Source organism: Elephantulus edwardii, unplaced genomic scaffold (genome assembly GCF_000299155.1).
Source record: "Elephantulus edwardii isolate Elephantulus edwardi_28Jun2011 unplaced genomic scaffold, EleEdw1.0 scaffold00019, whole genome shotgun sequence".
NCBI classification, from domain to species: Eukaryota; Metazoa; Chordata; class Mammalia; order Macroscelidea; family Macroscelididae; genus Elephantulus; species Elephantulus edwardii.
Window position 1 is genome coordinate 4,346,927 of NW_006399769.1, and position 21,447 is coordinate 4,368,373.

The window sequence follows — 21,447 nt, forward strand, 5'->3', positions numbered from 1 at the left end:
TTTTTTTTAAGTCTTTCTCTTTTAATCCAATTAATTTCCCCTTCCTTTATTTAAAAAAACACTACCAGCCCTTTCTTCTATGTGTGTCAGGGTGGACTAAAACCTCCAACGTTTCTGTTTTCAGTCAAATAAATGAATCTTTTGGTCCAAGGATTTCTTTATTCCTTTAGCTAAAATTACTAGACCTTCCTCTCCCAAGCACTCATGCCACTTTGTCCTTACCTCCCACCTTAGTCTTTACCTCTTCTTACATTATAGTATTAATTTAGCCATGTCCCTGAATAGTATACGGTTGAATACCCTGTGCATCTCATTTTCATACTCTTCAGTATCTTGCACAGAAATATAATTATTTGTAACACTGATGGCTACTGAGAGCAAGAATACTGTTATAAAGAATCCCTTCTGTCAGAATCTCTTTCCAGTGTCTTTGGGTGGCTCTCGGCTGCATTACAAATCCCAGCCAGCAGCAATGAAGTCACCTTGTGTTGCAGACTCGGGGCTCTGTGAACCAACAGTGCCCTCTGGCGGACTCATGAGAAGGCCAAGCCCAAATCTTCCCTCCTCTTTGAGAGTCTATGGCCTCAAGCTCTAACCCATCCAAACTCTCATCTTAATCCAGCTTGTTTCTCTGTTTAGGGTCTCTCCAGTCCCTCACCAGCATAGGGAAAGGAGAGGAAGAGACGCTTGGGTCTAATAAGGGCTTGCCAGTCAGTCCTCCTCCTGGTGGTCAGCGAGAGGGTCACAGAGCTGGAAGCAGGCAGCAACATGTGAGCTTACCCAGAAAGGAGACAGCATCTAGTACGGAGGGGAGACAGAGAAGGCAATAGCCCCGGACTTGCCAATCTCTCAGGAATTTAAAAATGCAGAGAGACAGAGAGAGGAATGAAGACACAAACAGAGGCCGGGTCACGAGGTTCTTTGGGTAAATTTAGCACGAGCATGGGGTCAGAGCGTAGCACGGTAGAGAACAGGCACATTTGTGCTGATTAATTCAAGGCATGTGACTCCGATTACTTACCCTTTCTAAACCTTAGTTTCTCCTTAAGCAGAGATAATAATGCCATTTTACTACACATAATATACACATTTCATGTGTTGATGTTAGATTGCTAGCAGTTGGAGTCAACTTAAGGGCACATTACAACAGTGCCACGTAAGACTAATATTGATTCTATTGAAATGTTCTGCACATAGTGAATGACCACAAGTATTACTTACAGACCTCTGGTGGCATTGTGTGTAATTTGTAGGACTGCGAACTAAAAGATTGGAAGTTCAAATCCACTAGCTCCTTTGTTGGCAACTGGGAGTCAGAATGCACTAGTCCACAGTGGTTTAGACTTATTTAACAAACTAAAGGGATAAGCCAGGAGGCAGACCATGTGGCATAGGACTAGTGGCTTTAAGGACAATCTCATTGTCTAAATTACCTGCTGTTTTAGTCACTGTGGCAATAGTGTCACAAATCATCTATGCTGCGGTTGAATCCATGCTGGAAGAATAGCAATAAAAGAAATGTTCAAGTTTCAAGAAGCTAGAATTTCAGGCAGTGAAGGAAATTCTGAAGGGTGTTCAGAGAGTGGGAAAGAGCCCACCCTCTTCTTTTCTTCTTCTTCTTCCTTCAGGTTCAAATTTAGGCAAGAGTTCTTGGAACTTAGACAGAACTTTGAGTTCCTTTGGAAAAGTCACCTAGTAGGAAATATCTGGAATGGGGATGATTTGGGTTCATTCAGAGGTTATTCCTCTCATTCCTGTAACTAGCGTGGCTTCCTTTCTGAAAAACGCAGAAGTCATCAACAGAGAACTCACTCAACCCTTTGTCATCTAGTCTAAGAACTACATGGGAAGAAAAAAGTGACGATCATTATTCTTCTGTCTGTCTCACCGATTCTCATGGAAAAGGGTTCTTCCACTAAGGCCCCCCTGTGTACTGGCTCTTCCCCAGTCCCCTCTTCTCAGGGACTCTGCTCCCATGTCCTTCCTTGTCTTCTCAATCTTTCCCTATCTACCAGGGTTTTTTCCCCCTGAAGTAAAACATACTCATGAAAACATTTTGACTCTTTTTCACCTTGCATTCCTCTACAATTATCACTCATCACTTTTTCTATCTCACAATCGGATTTCTCAAGAGAAATATTTTTTCATTGTCTCCATCACTGATTCCTTCACCAGCCGATGCTATCTAACTGTTCATGCTCCTCTGAGACGTCTTATTTCAAGTCACCAATATTTCCCCTCTGCTAAAGCCAGTGTTTTACTGGCTGCATTACTTGATTCTCTCTTTACAATATTTTTGTCGCCTTCCCTTTTTGAGATGCTTCTTCCCTTAATTTTCAAGACTTCTGAGTTCCTCAAGTTTTCTACTTTCTTAGCTTCTGTTGGCTGGTCTCTTTCATTCCTTTATTCCCCTGCCCATCTCCTAAAAGCATCATTATTTCATCACTGCATGACAGAGTGATAAGATGATTTTGCAAAAACATGCCTTGATGAATTTCTAGACAAGTAATTATAAGGTGCTGTCATTTGAAAGAAGGAAAGAATTGAATTGAAGGATGTCAAGCCTCCCCTCTTATAATGACTGTGAAAAGTGTATCCTCTGGGCATTCCATGTGTGGGCCTATGGGCTTACTCTGATAAATCCATTCTAACATTTCACTTTCCCTAAGCCTTTGGATATGTTTTTCTACAGTACACCAAAGCAGGCCTGGTACTTTAATTTGACTTATTGTGTTGTTGTTAGGTGCTATCAAGTTGGCTATGACAATCTTATGAACAACAGATCTGAACCTTGCCCCATCTTCTTATCTGTCAGGTCTGGGCCCATTGTGCTAGTTACTGTGTCAGTCTATCTCCTTGAGGGTTTTCCTCTCTTTTGCTGACCCCTCTACCTTTCCCAGCATGATGTTGCTCTCCAATGTCTGGTTCCTTTTGAAAATATGCCAAATGTGACAGCTTCCTCACCTTTGCCTCTAAGGAGCACTCTGGTTGCACTTCCATCAAGATAAGATTGTTTACTCTTTTGGTAGTCCATAGACTATTCAATACTCTTCAAAGAGTATAATATTCAATATTCTTCAAAGAGTATTGAATATTGACTTGGTAAGAGCTACCTCATCATCCATACTTCAGTAACCAACCAAATATTAGATCCTTTCTTATCCTCTTGAGTTGAAACATTAAGTGAAAACTCTGTGCTTAGCGGTCCCACATCAATAAACTAAAGACTGGTTTAGTTATATATTCTTGAACCATTAGTCCTGTCAGTAGAACCAGCTCTCCTACCAACTTCTGAGAAGATTAGCTCAGCTATAATGGAGCCTTTGAGATTTCAACTGTAATGGGATTTGGAGGACTGTCGAAGGCACTGCCTGAGGCAGATGTCTTACAAAACCTGAGGAACCATCCCCACCATTCATTTTGTTTCTAGAGCTGTATGTTGCTATGTGCCGTCACGTTGCCTGTGACCCTATACAAAATAGCTCTGAACTCTGTCCTATCCTAAGCCAATCTCACTGTCTCTGACACACTTGCCTTTATAGCCCCAGTCACTGTGTCAGTTCATTTCATCCAGGGTTTTACTCTCCTGTGCTGTCCTCCACCCTTCCAAGCATAATGTCCTTCTCCAGGGATTAGTCCCTCCTGGCAACACACCCAAAGAATATGAGAGATGGAGTTTCAAAATCCTTGCATCCAGAGAGCAAATTGGTTTCACCCTCTCCAGAACAGACTTATTTATCCTCTTGGTAGTCCATGGGATGTTCAGGGCTCTTCTCCAAAACCATAGCTCAAGAACATCAGTTCTTCTTCTGTCATCCTTATTCATTGTTCACCTCTCAGATGCATAGCAAGTGATTGGAAAGACCATGATTCGAATCAGATGCACCTTGGTCCTTAATCTGACATCATTACTCCTAGTAATTTGGAGAAGTCCCTGACTGCAGGCTTTCCCGGTGCAATACATCTCCTGACTTCCTGACTGCTGATACCAAGGGTGTTAATTGGAGGTCCAAGTTAAGATGAAGTTGTTGACAGTTTCAATCTTTTCACCATCTATTATGATGTTGTCTATTTGTACAGTGTTAAGAATTTTTATGCTGGAGAAGGATGGGCGGTCTCCCTCTGTGAGATTTACTGCCTCTATTTACCTGCCAGCTATGGGTTGGTTCCAAACCAATGGCATACAACAATAACAGCATATACAGAAAGAGATATTTTCTCCCAAAGGAAATGACTTAACGCACTTGTAGAGGCTGGCAAGCCCCAGGTCTATGGTCCATAGCTGTAGAGGCCAATGAATTCAAGTTAATGGATTAGTTCTAGTCCAAATGAAGCAAAAAGCTGAAGAGTACAATGGAGATCAAGCAAAGAGCAGGCCAGCTCTTCAAGAATTCCTTACATACTTGATGCAGGCCAAACCCTAGATGAATTAGCTGCTTACAACAAATCCCTACAAAGGAATGATTATATAAGACTTTAGAATGATCTCATGACAAGTATCAAACCTTAGCAGCCAAAGTGGCACACAACCTTCAAAGACTTTGGTAATTTCAATATGGCTGTCATCTAGAGATTGGGATCTGTTCATGTTTCCCTTTATTAAACTTACCCAGATATTTGTAGTTCTTCATGTATAGAATAATTGTGGATTGCATTTTGGACATCTTGAATATTTTGCTGTAATATTCTTGGTCTTGTTTAAATCCTATAGAGAATATTGATTTTTTTTTTGGAGGGTTGTTGTGTTTTGCCCCCCTCCCATAGTTGTTTATTGGCAGTGGGTTGGAAAGGGTGACGGAGTTATCATATAGAGACAGCACTAATGTCACAAGGGCAGCAAGCGTGATAGTGAAGAACAGCTTGGTGCCCCAGAAGATTTCCTCTTCTCAAGAGTAAGTCTAGGGGGGTGCTAGGACCTGGGATGTTGAGCGGGCAGCTTTAGAACATCTCCACTCAGTAGACATAGTTAGAGATGAAGAGGGACTTGCTGGTTGCCTCCCCGATCTGACCACTTGGGGTGCACTTTCCTAGGCAGGCAAGACTGGCGACCAAGGCTTACTTGACACACTCCTCCTGGGCACACTTCAGGTTCTCCTTCTGCCTACCTGAGGCCTTTAGGATGGAGGCCTGCAGGCTCCAACACAGCAGAAGGTCAAGGACTGTGGTTTCAGCAAGGGACATTTGCTGATGGTGGTGTTGAGGTGATGGATACTCCTTCTTATTCTGGCCTCCAGACAAGCAGGTGACCTCAGTAACAATAATGGGGTCACTGTGCGGCCCAATGCTCTAGGAGTGACCATGACAATCTCCTCATGAAAAACCTTCTATGGGTAGACATGGCCTAGCATTGTCATATACGGCTTCAGCAAAGTGGCTTCAAGATAGATGTGGTGGCCACTCGAGCCTTATATACCACAGCCAGAACCTTTTTAGTTACACACTGAAGAGTGCCTCACGTCCCCGTTAGGGAGGGTCGCTGTGGACCCAGTGCTTTTGTGCTGACAAATTTTGACAAAGTGGGCCAGAAGCTTGCTATTTTTCAAGACAACAAGGAATGAGGAGGTCGTTTCCCACTATTCAGGGCATAGCACCACTTGGCAAAGTCAGCACCATCCCTCTTGTGCTGGTCACAGCACTCAGACAGCCCATCCAGCCCTTGAATGGTGGTCTTGCCGTTAGTTCCCGCCAGGAGTAGCTTGCCCTTGTCTACTTTGCTGCCCATAACATCACCCTCAGATCTTATAACTTGGGGGAAGGGACATCCATCCTTGGCCTTCTTAGGAGGAGGGAACCATCATCTAGTTTCCGAGGTGGACGGCAGTCAGCAGGAGCTGACGGTGGAAGAGCCAGTTCTCCTCAGTGTTCTTGGTTTCAGTGAACTGCAGCCGCTTGGCAATGCTTCTAGTGGATTAGTGTTCAGGCAGGATGCCCTTGCCAGAAGCAACAACGCCATGGATGAGCTGTGTCAGGCAGCTCCTGCTGCTCCTAGGCCATGCTGGCCAAGAGCAGTGTATGGTGTTCTCCTTGGCTAGTTCCTGCAAGGAGGTTAAAGGAGCTGGTGGAGCCTGGTCAGCAGCTCACATGCGGGCTGTTTGAACAGTCCTGACCAAGTTCAGGCCACAGTGGTTCCACTGTCTGTTCAGCTTTCCAAGGCTGCTCTGCGCATGTGTGCCACCTGCTGGTCAGTCTGGAACTTGCATGCATCAGTTTAGGATCAAATATCTATACTACTACTTTGGACATGTTGCTAGGAGGGACCAGTCCTTGGAGAGGGACATCATGCTTGGGATGATGGAGGAACACACAAGAGAGGAAGACCCTTGATTAGAAGGGTTGACTAGTGACTAGAGTAATGGAGGTAGGTGTATCAGAGACAATAAAATTGGTTCACGATAGAGCAGGGTTCAGAGCTGTTGTACGTAGGGTCACATGAATTGCAAGCAACTCGACGGCACATAACCACATATATAATCAGTTGTAGACGTACACTCTATTCTGTGAGATGTAACACAAATTGAAAACTAATTGGAAAAACTTGAGTAAATTCTACTTCTGAGGAAGATGAAATGATAGGAGTGAGATTTATCCTCCAAATAGAAACGAACTTGAAAAGGACAAAATAAATATGCAGCACATAGTTTAAGCACTGAACATCAAGCAGCCATGGAGAGAGAACCCTGAGAGATGGAAAGCAATCAAGGGGGCCCAGTATGGAGCCAGCATAATGCCTTGGTTTCCAGGCCACAGTGCAGTGAGAAGAATCCAAGCAAAGGTCAGCCGACTCCTGAGCTGAGGGACTGGAGCTGTCAGTGTGGGGAGACTGAAGAGGCTAGAGTCTCCATGATGGAATGCCAGAGAAGAGAGTGCCCGCAAGTTCCTGGTCGAGTGTCAGGCTGAGTCAGATAGGGCTAATTGGCCTGCAAGTCCCCTGGCGGTTTAAATGCAGATACTTTGGTGAACATCCATCTGGTGGACTGCCAAAAGATACGTCTTGGAGAAAGTGTAGTCAGAGCGCTCCTTGGAGTAAAAGATGATAGAGAGCTTTGCTTTTCATACTTCAGACATGTTGCTAGACAAGACTAATCATTGGAGAGAGCTATCATGCTGGGGAGAGGGTCAACGAAGGAGAGGAAGCCTTCCAATGAGATGGATTGACACAGTGACTTCAGCAATGGACTTGAGTGTTTCATAGACGGTGATGATGGTGCAGGACAGGGCAGGGTTCAGGTCAGCTGTTCATAGGGTCGCTGTGAGCGCCGGACTCAGCTTGACAGCATCTAACAACATGTTCATGCTATCTCTGAAGAGGGAATCATTTTTTGGCAGAGATATACTGAATTCTGAAAAGAGGCCTTTTTTTTTTTGAGGCATTAAGACTATGGTATTTTTAAAACACTGAGTGGGCTTGTTTTGCTATTTGCCAGATTACTATAAATGTATCTTTTGGATGGATATTGACTAAAACCAAGAACAAAAATTGCAGTTGCAACTCATTTAGGGGTTTTCTCCTACAGTGTCTTCACTGGTCATACCATGTCAGCCTACTAACTGAGTTCAATGGTTCAAATCCACCAGTTGCTTCAGAGAAGACAGACAGGTTAACTACATCTAATATATTAGGAAATCTATTAAGACATTGCACACATAAATGTCACATACATTTTTTGTGTCCCTAACTGCAAATGTTCTAGGCAGTGGAGCAATGAGCATAGCAGGAGTCAGTCAGTCTGGGGGCCAAAGGAAGCTCAATTTGAATTAACATTGGTAGTTGCTTTCTACCAGTTGTTCCTTCTCCTCCTGCTTTGATTAGAGAGCTCTGAAGGCCTAGCAATAAGAAATTGTGCTGCAATCCCAAAGGCATGTGGTTCTAACCCACCAGTGACTTTGCAGGACAAAGATGGCCAACCTTGTCTCATGCGATTTACTGGCTCTGAAAACCCATCAGATAGTCGGCTGTGGGTCCATTTAGATTAGACAGTAGTCAATAACAACAACAGCTCCCTTGTTTACGGAGTACTGGTAGCATAACACATAACATGTCACCCTAATAAATGAAAGTTCAATGCTTTGAAACCATAAGTTGCTTCATAAGGGAAATATGGACAATTTCATCAAAAAGATTTACAGCCTCAGAAACTTTTTGTTTTGTTCTGGTGATTTAAAGTCATGTGCCTCTCAGAAATTTGTGCCTCTCTCCACTACTGCAGCCTACGAGTGAATTCCTGATCAGTATAAACTAAGTATGAGCCCTGAAATACATCTCTTTTTCCTGTGATTAGAGAATTCTGGTGGCACAGTGGTTAAATGCTTGGCTGCTAATGGAAAGATTGTTGGTTCAAAGCCACCAGATTTGTTGTTGTTATTGTGTGTCATCAAGTCACCTGCAACTCATAGCAACACTATGTACAACAGCTTTGAGCCCTGCTCTATCGCGAGTTCATTCCAATATCTCTGACACGCCTATCCCCGTTACCCCAGTCACTGAGTCAGTCCATCTCATCCAGGGTCTACTTCTCTTGTGCTGTCCCTCTACTCTACCAAGCATGATCTCCCTCTCCAAGGACTGGTCCATCCTGGTGACATGCACAAAGTAAGTTAGATGGAGCTTCAAAATCCTTGCTTCCAAGGAGCAGCCTGGTTTCTCCCTGTCCAGGACTAACCTGTTTGTTCTTTTCACAGTCTTTGGTATATCCAACACTCTTCTCTAGTACTACAACTTAAAGGCATCGATTCCTCTATCATTGTTAGTTCAGTTCTCTGATGCATAGCAAGTATTTGTAAAGACCATGGCCTGGACCAGGCACACATTAGTACCCTGACTGACATTATCGCTATTCAGTACTTGGGAGATGGGCTCTGGTGGTCTGGTGGCAAGAAGGTGTACTGCAATCCCAGAGGTGCACGGTTCAAATCCACCAGATGTTCTGCTGGAGAAGGAGAGGCAATCTCCTCCTGTACCAGTCAGATCTGATTTGACAGTACACACACCCACAAAATAATAAAATTTAAAAAAAAAAAAAAAAGACACTGAACACTTAGTACTCAGGAGAGGTCCCTGACAGAAGACTTTCTCAATGCAATTCGTCATTTGACTTCTTGCCTCCTGGTGCCAAGAGTGTTGACTGTGGAGCCAGGGAAGCGGAAGCTGTTAACAATCTGAATCGCTTCACCATCTATCATGAGGCTGCCAGTTGGCCCACTTGTGACAATCTTTGTTTTCTTGATGTTGATCTTCAATCCATATTGAAGGTTGCAGTCCTTGACCTTCTGCAGCAAATGCCTCAGGTCATCCTCAGTTTTGGCAAGTGAGGTTGTGTTATTTGCATAATGCAGATTATTGATGAGTCTTCCTCCAATCTTGACATATTCCTCCTCATAAAACCTAGCCTCCCAGGTGATCTGTTCTGGATACAGATTGAAGAGGTATGGAGACAGGCCACATCCATGATGCCTTCCTTCCTTTCCTAATTAGAACAATGCAGTGTTTCTTTCCTCTGTTCTGGTTCAAGTACAGGTTTCACATGAGCACAATCAAGTGTTCTGGGACTCCCATTCTCAAGGTTAGCCACAGTTTGTTGTGAACCTAAGGACCATGAAGATTTACAGACTTGAAAATTATGGGACCATTCTGCTCCAGTCCTATGGGTTGCTATGAGCCAGAATCATCTAAATGACAGTCGATTTGGGTTTTATTTGGTTTCCGGAAATTAGTTAAAAATGAACATGGGACAAACACTAGATGATGAAAGGTGAAAATGGGACATTAAGGGGGGAAACTGTCCACCAACACAAAGAAAATGACGAGAAACAATTTCTTGCAAATTGTTGAAAAAAAACCAAAGGAGAATTGCTGTATTTGAACTGTAGTGTTGGTGAAGAATACGGAATATACCATGGAGTGCCAAAAGAATTTAAAAAAATCTATCTTGGAAAAAGTGCAGACAAGATGCTTCTTAGAAACAAGAATGCTGAGTCTTTGTTGCTGCACTTTGGACATTGTTATCAGGAGAGGCCAGTCCTCGGAAATAGACACTATGCTTGGAAAACTAGAAGGTCAGCAAAAGACAGGAAGAAACTCAGTGAGAAGGAGTGACTGCAGCAATGGACTCAAATTAAGCACAGCAGAGATCGTGAGAACCATCAGGCAACATTTAGATCCGTTGCAATGAGTTAGAGTTGATTCAGTGACACTTCACAAGTATTAACAAGCATTCTTAAACATGTATGTGGTTGTTGTAGTTATTTGGTGTCATTGAGTTGAGTACAACTCATAGCAACCACATAAACAACAAATCTAAACCCTGTCCTGCCCTGTGCCATCCTCACACTTCTTGACACACTAGAGCCCATTGCAGCAATCATCCTGTTAGTCTGTCTGTTTCAGGGTCTTCCTCTCATTCACTGACCCTCCACCCTTCCAAGCATCATGTCACTCTCCAAGGAATAGTCCCTCCTAGCAACATGCCTGAAGTATATGAGGCAAACTCTGATCATTCTTGCCTCCTGCTGTACCTTCTCCAAGACATAATTGTTTGTACTTCTGGCAGACCATAGGATGTTCAGTGCTATTCTCCCACACAACTCAAAGATATCAATTTGTCTGTCATCGTCCAGCTCTCAGATACATATCAAGTGATCAGGAAGATCATGGCCTGAGTCAGAGAACACCTCAGTCATCAAACTGGCATCATTGCTCCTCAATAACTTGGAGAGGTCCCTAATTGCAGACTTTCCCAGTGCAAAGTATCTCCTTATTTTCTGACTGTGGGTACAGTTTCAATCTCTTCTCCATCCAACATGATGTTACCTGTTGGTCCAGTAGTAAGAATCTTTGTTTCTTTGACATTGAGATGCAATTCAGACCAAAAGTTGCATTCCTTGAACTTCTGCAAAAAGTGCTTCAAGATCTCCTCACTTTTAGCAAGCAATGTTGTGTCATCTGCATAATGCAGGTGTTGATGAGTCTCCCTCTAATCCTGAAGCCACACTCCTCTTCAGAGAGTCCAGCTTCTCGAATAATTTGCTCAGCATACAAATTGAATATGTTTGGAGAGATAATACAACCCTGATACACACCCTTCTCAATTTTAAACTATGCAGTATTCCCCTGCTCTGTTCACACAACAGTCTTCTGGTCCAGGTACAGATTTCATGTGGGCACAATTCAGTGCTCTGAAGCTTCCATTCTTCTCAATATCAGCCACAACTTGTGATCCACAGGCTCCAATGTCTTTTCATAGTCAATAAAGCACATATAGACATTTTGGTAGTCTCTACTTTCAGCCAGGATTCATCTGGCATGTGCAATGATATCCCTGATGCCATGGACTCTTCTAAATTCTGCTTGAACTTCTGGCAGTTCCCTATCTATGTACTATTCTAGCTGTTTTAGCCATTCAAAAATTATCTTCAGCAGAATTTTCCTTCCTTGTGATATTAATGATACTGTTCCATAGTTTCTGCATTCCGTTTCTTGGGAATCTGTTGGCCAGACAGCTGTCCTCCAAATTTTCTGACATATATTGGTGAGCACATCCAAGGCTGCATCTTTTGATTGAAACAACTCAATTGGTATCACATCAATTCCTGGGGCCTTATTTTTGCCAATGACTTCCATGCAGCTTCCATTTCCTTCTTCATTACCATTGGTTCCTGTTCAGATGGTTGTTGTTGTTGATGATTGCCTTCAAGTCGAGCATGACTCAAAGTGACCCAATGAGCAAAAGCCTGAAGCCTTTCTATACCTATCGTCATTTCTCCAAGTTCATAGAGTTTCCAGAGGCATGAGGTTTAGGAATTGGATGCCACTCCTGCTTCTACATCTGTCTTAAACTGGAGCTTCACCAAACACTATCCACCATGGGCAACCATTACGGCATTTGACTCCCCAAGAAGCACAAAGATTCAGCATCACAGCAAACCCAGATGACCTTGGTGCAGCAAATTGACAGAGGAGTGCTATACAACTTAGAGGAATGTTCCTCCAAAAGAAAATAAATGGTACTTCCTGAAATTTTTCAGTGTCAATTAGGTCTTTTTGCTGCAGTGATTCTATATATTTCCTCCATCTTCTTGTGATGCTTCCGGGGTCATTCAATATATTGGCCATAGCATATTTCAATATTGCAACTGTTGTTGTTGTTAAGCGCCATCAAGTCGCTTGCAACTCATAGCCACCCTATGTCCAAGAGCTCTAAACTCCGCTCTATCCTGTACCAACCTTGCCATCTGAAACGCACTCATTCTCACCACTCCACTCACAGAAACAATCCATCTCATCGAAGGTCTTTCTCTCCTGCGCCACCCTCCACTCTGCCATATATGGTGTCCCTCTCCAAGGACCACTCCCTCCTTGCAAATTGTTTTTCCATTCTCTCAGCTTGAGAAATACAGAGCAAGTTCTTCCCTTTTTATTCTCTAGTCCCAGCTCTCTGCACATTTCTTTATGATACTTTTCTTTGTCTGTCCTCTGGAGCTGTTCTTTGAAATCTTCTATTTAGCTCTTTTACTTTGGCATGGTTTCCCTTTGTTTTGGCTTCTCTATGCTCCAGTGAAGTTTTTAGAGTTTCTTCTGACATCCATTTTTTTAAATTTCTCCTCTATTTTTGTAATGGCTTTTTGCTTTCTTCATGGACGATACCCTTGATATCATCCACAGCTCATCCGGCCTTACACCTATCCCTAAAATGATCTTGAAATTCAGATGGAACAGATTAAAGGTCATATCTTGGTTTCTGTGAATTGATTTTAATCTTCTTTGGCCTCAATTTGAATCTACACATGAGTAATTGATGATCTAGGCCCCTGGCCTAGTTTTGACTGCTGATATTGAACTTTTCCAATGATTTTTCCACAGATTTAGTCAATTTTACTTCTGTGCACCCCATCTAATGAGATTCATGTGTGAAGTCATCTTTTGCTTTTTTTAAAAGAAGTATTTGTAATAAATAAATCATTGTAAATACAAACTTCGATCATGCTATTTTCAACTTCATTTCTATCACCAAGCCCTTATTTTCTAATTACTATTTCTTCTTCTTTACTGTTTCCAATTTTTACATTCCAGTCACAAATTATCATTAATAAATTTTGATTGCTCTGGTGGCCCAGTGGCAAGGAGCTGCAACTACAATCCCAGAGGCACACGGTTCGAATCCACCAGATGCTCTGCCGAGGAAGGAGGGACAATCTCCTCCTGTACCAGTCAGATCTGATTTGACGGTACACTCACACAAAAATAATAAAATATAAATAAATAAATTAATTAATTAATTTTGATTTTATGTTCGGTCAATTTGGACTACAAGATTTGGTAAAAATTCTCAAATTCCTCATTTATGGCCCCAGATGTAGGAGTGTATATTTGAATAATAGTTGTGTTAATCGGTCTTCCTTGTATGTGTATGGATAATAACCTATCACTCACAATGTTGTATTTCAGGATTGAACTTGCAATTGACTTTTTTTTACTATGAATGCAAGGCCATTCTTCTTTTTTTCATTGCCAGCATAGTATATATTCCATATCTGATTCAAAGTGGTCAAAGATGGTCCATCTCATCTCACTAATGTCTAGTATGTTGATGCTCATGCATTGCATTTAGTTTTTTACAATTTCCATTTTCCAACATTCAAGTTATGTACATTTTATGTTCCAATTATTAAACAATATTTGTCATTGTTTTCCTCATTTCCACTGACTACCACAAGACCTACTATAGTTATCTGCATTTTTCTAGTGTTCATAGGGTTTTCTAAGGCCTTTTATTTAAGAAGTGAGTGGCAAATCCTGCTTCATAGTCTGTCTTAATCTGGGAGCTCTACCAAACCCTGTCTACCATGGGTAACCCTTAAGGCATTTGACACACCAGTGGCATAGCTTTCAGTATCAAAGCAACCCACAGGTTATCTCAGTATAGTAAACTGACAGACAAGTGCTGTACTTCTTAGAACAATGTTCTACCCAAACACCACAAAGCATCAGTTTAGTTTGTAGCTCTAATATCAGTCTTCATACCAGGTCTGAGGGCTGCAGGACCAAGGGCCCAACCAAGTTTTAATTGCAAAGGCCTGCCCACCATGTTCTGATTGGTTTAAACAAGGGGCTTCCAGCCCACACCTGATTGTTAATTAAATAAAAATAACCGGTTAGCTTTCACAGACAGCATTATACTTCAAGATAGGTCTTGAAATGTTATTTTTGACAATGAGAACAACACAACACCTTGGTTATTGGCTAAGTAGAGCATGTGGTTGTTTGATTAATAAGAACCACAGCTCCTTCTGGTGGTCTCCTTTGTAGGAAGTTACTTGTGTTGCCGACCCAAAGGTGGTATCTTTCTACTGATTCAGGTCCACCAGCAGTTCCTTGGAAGAAAAAAAAGAAACAATCTTCTCCCAAACAATCTACAGTCTCCAAAACTCCACTAGATAGCTATGAGTTGGTACTTACTTGATGACAATGAATTTGAATTTGTAATGCTCAAGTTATTACCCTTTATGCATTTTTATTATAATTTCCAGTTTTCCTAGATTTATATACTTTATGTTCCAGTTATTTATGCCTGTTTGCAAGTTGTTTCTCCTTATTTTGAGTTGTGCCACAAATGAAAGTCCTTCAGAAAAAGTTTTATTCCATCCTTATCATTAATGTAGACTCTACTTTGAAGAGGCAGTTCTTCCCAGTGTTGAGTATCTAATAACCTGAGAATCTTATTTTCCAACACCATTTGGCACAATATTCTTGTGCTATTCATAAGGTTGTTTAAGGATGCATTATTTTCAAAGTGGATGGCCAGTCCTGCTTCTTAGTCTGTCTTAGTTTGGAAACTGATGAAACCTATCCACCATGTGTAACCCTGCTCATATTTGAAATAGCAGAAGCACAGTTTCCAACATCATAGTAATATGTCGGTATAGCAAACATGTTCACTGACTAATCCTACTAACCAATGGAATATTTTTATTTGGAAAAAGAGCCTTTGTTGATATAATCAATTTAAGAATTTTGAGATAAGAAGATTATTCTGGTTTATCTAGTTGTTGTTGTTAGGTGCCAGCCAGTTAACTGTGATTTACAGCAACCCTATGAACAATAGATTTGAACTTTTCCTGAACCATTCTCATAATTTCTGTGATGAATTCTACCCCTTTGTTATAGTCACTGTGTAAATCCATCTTGTTGGAGAGTCTCTCTCTGACCCTCTGAATGTACTATAGAGAAGTAGTAATTTTAAATGCTAAAATGTGGGCTTGAGAACCCAAATAGATCACCTTGACTATTGTTTCTATTACTTGCATATTACTTTTTTTTTTTTTGCCTTTGGCTATGGAGCAAAGCAAGTACTAATTGGCCCACCTAGGATCAAATTTACTACTCTGAAAAAAAGATAAACTTTTGCCAAATTTGGAGAATTAGTGAACATTCCTTCCTGACTCAAGGGCTTCCCTTTCTGGGCTTACATTTCTTTAAATTAATCAGTGAGTCTATGTGACCTGTATAAGCTTCCTGTGGCTACCCCAAGTTATCAGAAATTGAAAGGCTTAGAGATGACATCAATTCTCTGAGAATTCTGGAAATCAGTAGTCTGAACTCAAGCTATCGCCTTCTCACACTCCTTTTGGAAACTCCCTTCCTTACCTCGTCCAGCTATTTGTGGTTTATAGCTACTTCACATTGCTGCCTCCTGTATCTGGTCAAATTTCCCTCTACTTCACTCATAAAAATACTTGTAATGGAATTTATGACCAACCTAGATAATCAACTGGTTAAATCTATTGTCAAGGACCTCTTCATAGCACTTGAGGGCAAAAATGTCAGACTAAGGTGTATCTGATCCAATTGATAATTTTTAGAACGATTTTGTAAAATTGCTTTACATGCATGTGAAAGTAGGACAATAAGGAAGACTGAAGAACAAGCAAAGCCTTTGAATTGTGGTAGTGATGAAGAGTACTGAATATATTTCTTGTCTTTTGGGCGGCCAAAAGAACAAACAAGTCTGTCTTAGAGGAGATACAACTAACTAGGATGCTCCTTAGAGGAAAGGATAGTGAAACTTCATCTCACATCCTTCAGGCATTTTGTCAGAAGGAGTCAGTTTTTGGAAAAAGACAGCATACTGGACAAGGTAGAAGGTCAGCAAGAGAGGGTCGTCCTCCCTGAGATGGATTGACACAGTGACTGCAGCAGTGGGCTGGAGGTTGGCACAAGACAGGGCAAGGTTCAAATCTTTTATTAATAAAGTTGCTGTGAGTCACAGTCAATTCAACAACACCTAACAACAACTTCCTTGTAGAAGTTAAAAGTGATATTATTATTGTTGCCATGTGTTGTTGAGTCGCCTATAAGTCATAGCACCCCTATGTGAAACTATGTGAAACAGCCCTAAATCCTGCCCTATCTTGTGCCAATCTTATTGTTCCTGACACACCTACCCCCATTACCCCAGTCACTGAATCAGTCCATCTCATCAAGGATTTTTATCTCTTTCTCTGTCCCTCCACTCTCTCAAGCATGCCATCCCTCTCCAAGGACTGGTTCTGCCTTGCAACGTGTCCAAACTATGTCAGATGACGCTTCAGAATCCTTGCCTCCAAGGAGCAGCCTAGTCTCACCCTCTCTAGGTCAAACCTGTTTGTTCTCCTAGCAGTCCATGGTATATTCAATACTCTTCTCCACCAACACAGAGCAAAACATCAATTATCCTTCTATCATCCCTAGTCCTTGTCCAATTTTCTGATGCATAGAAAGTAATTGCAAAGACTATGGCCTGTATCAGGCACACTTTAGTGTCCAGACTGAAATCGTTGCTCCTCAGTGCTTTGGAGAGGTCCCTGACAGCAGATTTTCCCGATGCAATCCATCTTTTAATTTCCTGGCTGCTGGTACCAAAAGTGTTGATTGTGGAGTCAAGTAAACTAAAGCTGTTAACAATCTCAATCTCTTCACCATCTATCATGATGCTGCCAATCGGCCCAGTGGTAAGAATATTTGTTTTCTTGATGCTGAGCTTCAATCCATACTGAAGGCTATAGTCCTTGACCTTCTGCAGCAAGTACTTCAGGTCCTCCTTGGTTTCAGTCTGTTACTGAGCTGGAGACAAAAAGGTGAGGAAAAATGGGGTTTATTTCATAGTTACAAAAATGTCATTTCTAGATGTGTTTTAAAATATAATGTTGTGAGTGATAGGATAATATCCATACACAATACAAGGAAGTCCAATGAATTCCACCATCATTCAAATATATGCACCAGGTCCCAACTCTTCTCCCTATTTCTTAGTTGTTGGAATTGACGGGAAACCTCTTAAGCAGTTCCTTACTTCACCTCTGCTTTGCATGCAGACTTCCAAATTGTAAAACAACCCAGTGGTAGATGGAATTTGCTCCAGGACTTAAGAACAATAAATGACATAGTTGAGCCTCTACATCTTGTGGTTCCTAACCTTTATATACTATAATAGACAAAGTGCTAGTCAATAGGCCTTTTATTGTAAGAACCACCTTCCCTCTGTAACTTGATTTGTGCCACTATTAGAGCCTCTACTTGGAATATTACTTATTTTTTATTTTTGACTCATGTACTTTTAACTTGTTAGTTAAATTTGTCTTCTAGGCTGCAACACTTCAAGGATATGAACATGTACGGCTAAGCACAATTGATAACAGTGCATCTAAATTCCAAAATCAATCTCCATAATAGTCTATGTGTTTCCTATTGCCAAAGGGGCCCCTTAGAGTAGTGAGAGAAGATCTTCACCCTGAAACCTACAGTGTCCCTTTTCAGCACAAAGTAGCTAAGAGAATACGCCATCCCCTTTTCCTTATGAATCAGGGTGAAGTCTCTCTCAGGGAGGAGTGATAGGGAATGGCAAAGAACACACTGACAAAGGAGATTAATCAGAACTGGCTTTGACAAACACTGTGGCAATTGGACAATTAAAACACACTTTCAGGGGGGGATAAAAGAGGAATGAACTGGGAAGGAGGGTAGAGAAAATAGTGTAACAATGAGTGAATGGAAACCCAAAATCTCTGTAAATGTTCATTAAAATTAATAAAATTTAACAACAACAACAACAACAAAAAATGTTAGTTCTGACCAGAAAAAAAATATATGCACCAACAACCAGAGCCAAAGAGGAGGAAATAGAGGATTTCTACCAACTTTTGCTGTCACAGATTGATTGAACATGCAATCAAGAAGCATTATTAATAATGGGTGACTGAAATGCCAAAGTTAGGAACAAAGAAGAAGGATCAGTAGTTAAAATTGTTAGGTTTATATTTCTCTGTTGCTTTTCTCCAAAAGCAGCAGCAACAGTAGAATGGCTTCAGAGTCTCTGTTTTAATATGGAGCAAATTGTTCTCTGCTTTCTTAAATATTTGCTCTTCATAGATATTAAGGTTCTCACAAATTGAAGGTATATGGTAACATGGTGTTACTGAATGCAAGGGGTTCTTTCCATAGTCAATTGCCAGGAAGATAAATGAATTGTAATAGCCATATGCACTTTACTACAGATCTGGGAGGATAGTGAATTGGCCTCAAAGACTGCCTCTCTATCTGGGAAAGGTATTAGGCTTTTATACCAGTGTGAGACACCAACTCACTTAATAATGCACTTTTGTTAGTAAAATCAAAGAATTTCTACATCTGAAAGAAAACCATTCACACACAGATACCAGTAAACATGCAACCTATAAACTAGTTAACATATCACAGAAAAACAGTTTTTGGAAAGAGTTAATTCAGAACTCCCTTTCCTGGTAAACAGGCAGTTTAAACTACTTTACATGACTAAAGAAAGAAAACAAAGAATTCCAAGGTCAAGCAACTAGCCTTGTAGGCTGGAGAAAATGGATGTTAGTTTTATAACTGTTACATATACAGAAAATTCTGAACTTATTAATACCACCCCATCATTCCTACCACTTTTTATATCTAGAAGACAAATGTCTGGGTTGATTGGGGGGGAGTAGGGCTTTTTTACAAAGAAGTTATGTGTGGGCTTTTTATTTTATTTGTGGGTTCCCCATTTAGGAATAGGGGTGCTCACTCTCTGGTTGTTTCATGTTCAGCAGGGGCGTTGAGATGGAGAGGAAGGGGAGCCCACTTTAACTCTTTATTGATGGTCTTTAGTTCAAGCTGCATGCCTTCTTGTTCAGTTAGAAGACATTCTCATGGTGTTCTCTTGCCTCTGGACTGCAAGATTTCTAGTAAACAGGGAATGCAGACATAAATTAGAAAACAAACATCAGGAAGCAAAGAAGGAGTGTTACCGAATGCTAGGTTTTTCTATTTGCCTTTCCTCTTTCTATGATTTAACAAATTAGTTAACACTTTAATGACATCCTAATACATAGGAATAGCATTAAATAATTACTATAGTTGTCCATGTGACAGTTAAGACACTTACTTTTGTCAGCTATTGAATTTTCCTATTATGGTTAAAGGCTCAAGTTCTATTTTTGTTTTGTTTTTTTATTTCTTAACGACCAAAACAGTTGTAAGTAACTATGCTGATGCACCATTCTAAATTTACTAGACCTAAATATTAAGTTACATACAACACTGTTTTCCAACTGTTTGTAAACATTGTAAAATAAACAAATTAAGGGGGAGGGAATATTTTTCAGCTTACAAGGTTGAGTACAGTGGAAGCGGGCTGGTTGAACTTTGCTTTCTTACCTGAGGGTCTTATTTCTGGAACAAAGCTCAGGCTCTGGAGCATAACTCAGTGTTCAGGTTGTTATTGTTGTTAAGTGTCATTGAGTCATAGGCAACTCATAGTGACCCTATAAACTAAAGTCCTGGACACCTGTATAACTTTCGTCCTTTCTCCAGGTTCATAGGGTTTCCAGAGGCAAGCTATTATGAAAGTGGATGCCACTCCTGCTTTCAAGCTTGTTTTAATTGGGGAATGCCACCAGACCCTGTCCACCTTGGGTAACCATTCTTGCATTTGATTCATCAGTGTCACACTGTTCGGCTTTACAGAAACCACAAGTGGACAGACCAGGGTTATGCGACCTAGAAGAATGTTTCACCAAAAATAATTAAAGGCAGGCCTGAGGGCCGCGGAGTAGAGTCACCCACCTTTGGCTTGGGAGCATGACTTTCAGTCCACTAGGCCAACTGATCGCTCTATCTCTTTCTCTCTATGCTGTTGTTGTTAAGTGCCGTCAAGTTGCAGGCGACTAATAGCGACCCTACAAATGAAAGTCCTGGACACCTGTATAACTTTTGTTCTTTCTCCAGGTTACCTATAGGAAAGGGAGCAAATCTAGAGAGAACAAACTTGTGAGTTACAAAGAAAAAGGATTTCAGAGACATTACTCACTAGTATACTAGAGGGGATAGAGGAAAGTGGCTTAGATAAAGTTTTTCTGACACAATTTTATGGGCTTAATTTAAACCTACTTCTGGTGCTACTTTAATTCAGAACAAGGCTGAAACAATCCCTGATTATACAAGAGATGTGTTTACTGACAGGGCTCAGTCATCAACTTTATTTCCATTGTCACTCTGAAGGCTTTCAGAAGCGCAAATTTGACCTTTATTTTTTCAGGTTATTTCTTATGATCTTGCAAAGCATGGCCTATGAGAGACTCCCACCTGCATGTTCTGGGCTTTAAGAAAAAAGGTTACTTGTGCAGACAGTCTTGTTTTAAGAGTAGACTACCTTAACTGGACAGACATGCATAGAGTTATTTTTTTCCTTCTAGCTTTTTATTGAAGTATTCCAGGACAGAGTTTCAGAAAGAAGTAGTTTTATGTTTTTGAGACCTTGCACAGTACTCTTGTCTGGGGTCTTCAGGGTGCTTGAGGAAGGCAACGGGATGGCAGACGTCACTGACAAATGAGATTGAGCTTCTTCTCACTCTGGTCCTTTTGGTCCTCTTCAGATAAATCAGCAAGTTGTCATCCTTCTAACTGGGAGGCAGTTCTTCTAAAGAGGGCCCTCCCCAGGACTTTGGATAGATCTTCTTCTGGTGTCTTTGTTTTTTTATAATATATATTTCTCTTTGTTTCTATCTGGTCTCCTTTTTCCTAGAAAGTAGTAATGGTTAGGTGGTTGGCTTGAAACCAATTATTGGGGGTTTGATTACTTCCTTTCTTGTTTAAGAAACAAGAAAGGGGACCTGTGGCGCTGGCGTCATGGCGTCCCTGCACAAACCTAAGTTGTCCAAAAACCTGCTGCGCATGAAGGTGCTGTGCATATGATTTGTATAGATTTACCCAGTAACTTCATGGACTCTATAAGACCATGCATCCATAGCTACAGGCAGGGCCATCGTGAGTCATTCACTGCAGCAGTTCATGCAAAGAGGACTAGACTCAGAAATCAAGAAGCAGCTAGAAGAGGAGGAAAAGAAAATCATCGGTGAAGAGCATTGGTACTTGGATTTGCCAGAGCTTAAAGAGAAAGAGAGTGCCATCAT